The 4783-nt window shown below is 43.7% G+C and overlaps 1 pseudogene; it reads left to right on the forward strand.

The window, feature by feature from the left end:
• The first annotated feature begins 462 nt into the window (after positions 1–462).
• Positions 463–1926, forward strand: LOC115853494 (keratin, type II cytoskeletal 8 pseudogene; annotated as a pseudogene).
• Positions 1927–4783: the final 2857 nt, after the last annotated feature.

The following is a 4783-nucleotide window of genomic DNA, read 5'->3' on the forward strand; positions in this document are numbered from 1 at the left end:
ATAATATATATGGGCTACATTACACAATATATTTGTTTCATTAAAATATATATGATTTCAGTATTTTGTAGGCCAGAACATGAATTATATTTTCAATATCACTTCATAAGTTTATAAACAAGAAGATATTATATTACCCAGACACTCTCTTTTTCAGAATGTAGAAGTCCACTAACAATACACTCCTTTTAATATATATCTTTAAAATTTTGACAATGTAGCCTTTCTCAAAGTACATTGAGGGTAATCAACTAATGATGTGCATATTTTTAAGTTTAAAAAACTTAAGACCCTTTTAGAAAATGTTTTTGGAAAAATCTACATATAATTAGGGATAAAAACTCATTCTCCAAAATGAACTCTAAATACCCATGATCAAAATTTGAAATACTGAGGAGCAGCTCTGCAACTCCTAGAGTCTCTGTGTGCTTCGGCCTTCTTGCCTCCTCTCCAGCCTCCACCATGTCCATCAGGGTGACCCAGAAGTCCTACAAGGTGTCCACCTCCGGCCCCCGGTCCTTCAACAGCCGCTCATACACCAGTGGGCCGGGCGCCCGCATCAACTCCTCGGCCTTCTCCCAGGTGGGCAGCAGCAGCAGCTTCCGGGGCGGCCTGGGCAGCAGCATGAGTCTGGCTGCAGGTCACAGTGGGGCCCCAGGTCTGGGGGACATCACAGCTGTCATGGTGAACCAGAGCCTGCTGAGCCCCCTCAAGCTGGAGGTGGACCCCGACATCCAGGCCGTGCGCACCCAGGAGAAGGAGCAGATCAAGATCCTGAACGACAAGTTTGCCTCCTTCGTCGACAAAGTACGGCACCTGGAGCAGCAGAACAAGATTTTGGAGACCAAATGGAACCTCCTGCAGCAGCAGAAGACAGCCCGGAGCAACATAGACAACATGTCTGAGAGCTACATCAACAACCTCTGGCGGCAGCTGGAAACCGTGGCCCAGGAGAAGCTGAAGCTGGAAGTGGAGCTTGGCAACATGCAAGGGCTGGTGGAGGACTTCAAGACCAAGCATGAGGAAGAGATCCAAAAGCGCACAGACATGGAGAATGAGTTTGTCATCATCAAGAAGGATGTGGATGACGCTTACATGAACAAGGTAGAGCTGGAGTCCCGCCTGGAAGGGCTGACTGACGAGATCAACTTGTACAGGCAACTGTATGAAGAGGAGATCCACGAGATACAGTCGCAGATTTCTGACACCTCCGTGGTCCTGTCCATGGACAACAGCCGCTCTCTGGACCTGGATGGCATCATCGCCGAGGTCAAGGTCCAGTATGAGGAGATCGCCAACCACAGCCGGGCTGAGGCTGAGACCATGTACCAGATCAAGTACAAGGAGCTGCAGCCCTTGTCTGGGAAGCATGGGGATGGCCTCCATCACACGAAGATTTCCGAGATGAACCGGAACATCAACCGACTCCAGGCTGAGATCGAGGGCCTCAAAGGCCAGAGGGCTTCCCTGGAGGCCGCCATTGCTGATGCCGAGCAGCGTGGGGAGCTGGCCGTCAAGGATGCTCAGGCCAAGCTGGCCGAGCTGGAGGCCGCTCTGAGAACCGCCACGCAGGACATGGTACGGCAGCTGCGCGAATACCAGGAGCTCATGAACATCAAGCTGGCCCTGGACGTGGAGATCGCCACCTACCACAAGCTGCTGGAGGGCGAGGAGAGGCGGCTGGAGTCTGGGATGCACAACAAGAGCATCCACACCAAGACCACCAGCGGGTACTCAGGTGGGCTGACCTCAGCCTACGGGACCCCTGGCCTCAACTACGGGCTGAGCTCCTACCAGTCCAGCTTGGGCTCTGGAGGGGGCTCTGGCTCCTTCAGCCGTAGCAGTTCCAAGGCTGTGGTTGTGAAGAAGATTGAGACCCGTGATGGGAAGCTGGTGTCGGAGTCCTCTGACATCCTGCCTAAGTGAAAGGCTCCCGCGATCCCTTCCAGCCTCCCCGCTCACTTGCTCCTGCAAGAAGGAGTTATGCAGGGGAGTGTTGGAACCAAAGACCTGAGGCTCAGTCCCGTCCTTAGCCCACCCCTGGGGGAGTCAACTGCCTGGGGCTCCCTCTGTTGCCCACGCCCCCAACTAAAAGCCAATCCAAGTGTCTTTTTCAGAATAAAGCTTCAGCTGCCTCTGCCAACAGCAACATCAAAAAATTGAAATACTGAGATTCAAAATTAAGACAATAATAGCATCTCTGCCATGGAAATATAATGTAGATCAATCAAGTGTTAATTATATCCATGTGTAATTTTCCTATCAATTACTAGATTGTTGAAATAATACATGTATTCTATATGTCCACATATGTATATGTTTCTATAACTTTTTCCAAGAGTAAAGAATAGTGAAATAAATATTATTTTAAGAAAAAACCGCGTCTTTACAAGTTTGATAAATTGATGCCAGATTGCCCGTAGAAATATTACCAACTTAAAATATATTGAACAGTATATTAAAGTGCGCATTTCTTCATGCCCCCTTCCAATTAGAATAGTATAAATTGTAAAACCATTGCTAATCTGGTAGGTAAAGAATACCTGCAATGTTTCATTAGTTCACAGTTATTTCATTACTAGTGCATGTTGTTGTCTTTTATCTGTTTATAGTTGCTTTTCTCTTTTGCTTTTGTGACTTTTCTCTTTAAGTATATTAAATGATGTACATTTAAGGCCCAGCATCCAGTCCACCTTTAGACCAAGGACACAAGCCCTAGAAGTCAACCTAGGGCAGCAAGAATTCCCTTACATAGTAGTAGGCAGACCGAAGAGTGCTGACGTGTCTCCTGTACCAGGTTAACTATATAATTTTGGCAATGGACCTGAAACTCACAGTCACTCTGACTGGCAGCTTGCCACACATGTAGCATTATATAAAAACTTCAGGCATGCCTCTGCAAGGAACTCCAGAGGCATGAGGGAGCTCCTTTCATCCTTTGAGATTTTTTTATCCTAGTTCTGCATATAAATCAAAGTGAAGAAAATTTCAGCTCAGTTGTAATTCTTGTCCATATTCAAATTTGGATCAATTCTTTGTAGTCTGGCCTACCCCTCACTTTCCAGGAACAGAACTTATTTTCTATGAGAAATTATCTCTGTGCCATATTCTATGTGGCTTGGATGAGCTAATAGCACGTAAAAAGGTTCATGTGGCCAAGGATGACCAATCACAGAACTCATCTCTGACTTCCTGATTATACTTATTCTGGAGTACATGTCCTAATCAGAGCAAATTTAAGCTTATCTTAGATTTTGCTGGTGGGATTCCTTTCTTGTTTGGGGTAGCTGAGAAAGTAGGATGCAACCCTGAAACTGCCCATGGTCCCCTTGCCACCAGAAGAAAAGGGCTTGTATGAAAATGAAGCCAATATATAGGAAAGCATAATTCAGAGATGGAAAAAGAGTTCAGATGCTGTAGCTTAAACAGTTGAATCTAGCTTTACATAGGTTTTCCAGTGAAATGAACAAATATATCCTTCTTTCTATTTGAGCCAATTGTGTTGGGTTTTTGATATCAACACTGAAAGATTCTTGACTGATACAGTAATCCATGTTTTTTGTCCCTTTTTCTTTTGGGGTGTACATCTTTTCATTGATATGTAAAAGTTCTCTTTACCTTTAATCATGTTTATGGTATTTTTTGACAGAATTTTGATGATATTACATTTTTACATTAAGTCTAACCTTTACTTTCTTCCTGGCATGACTCCCTGTTTATAAAATGATAATACACCTATTCAGTTCACCTATTTTTTTTTTTTTAATTCTCACCTGCTACACACAGTAAATTTCCCTGTTTTTGCAGGTCTTTCTTTTGTTTCATTGCTTTCTTTATCTTTTAAGATAGTACCACACTCATTTTGGTCATATCTTTTTTTTTGCATCTTTATTGGAGTATAATTGCTTTACAATGGTGTGTTAGTTTCTGCTTTATAACAAAGTGAATCAGTTATACATATACATATGTTCCCATATCTCTTCCCTCTTGTATCTCCCTCCCTCCCACCCTCCCTATCCCACCCCTCTAGGTGGTCACAAAGCACCCAGCTGATCTCCCTGTGCTATGCGGCTGCTTCCCACTAGCTATCTGTTTTACGTTTGGTAGTGTATATATGTCCATGCCACTCTCTTGCTTTGTCACAGTTTTCCCTTCCCCCTCGCCATCTCCTCAAGTCCATTCTCTAGTAGGTCTGTGTCTTTATTCCTGTCTTACCCCTAGGTTCTTCATGACATTTTTTTTCTTAAATTCCATATATATGTGTTAGCATACGGTATTTGACTTTTTCTTTCTGACTTACTTCACTGTGTATGACAGACTCTAGGTCTATCCACCTCATTACAAATAGCTCAGTTTCGTTTCTTTTTATGGCTGAGTAATATTCCATTGTATATATGTGCCACATCTTCTTTATCCATTCATCCGATGATGGACACTTAGGTTGTTTCCATATCTTGGCTATTGTAAATAGAGCTGCAATGAACATTTTGGTACATGACTCTTTTTGAATTATGGTTTTCTCAGGGTATATGCCCAGTAGTGGGATTGCTGGGTCATATGGTAGTTCTATTTGTAGTTTTTAAGGAACCTCCATAGTGGCTGTACCAATACACATTCCCACCAGCAGTGCAAGAGGGTTCCCTTTTCTCCACACCCTCTCCAGCTTTTATTGTTTCTAGATTTTTTGATGATGGCCATTCTGACTGGTGTGAGATGATATCTCATTGTGGTTTTGATTTGCATTTCTCTAATGATTAATGATGTTGAGCATTCTTTCATGTGT

Source organism: Globicephala melas, chromosome 9 (genome assembly GCF_963455315.2).
Source record: "Globicephala melas chromosome 9, mGloMel1.2, whole genome shotgun sequence".
NCBI classification, from domain to species: Eukaryota; Metazoa; Chordata; class Mammalia; order Artiodactyla; family Delphinidae; genus Globicephala; species Globicephala melas.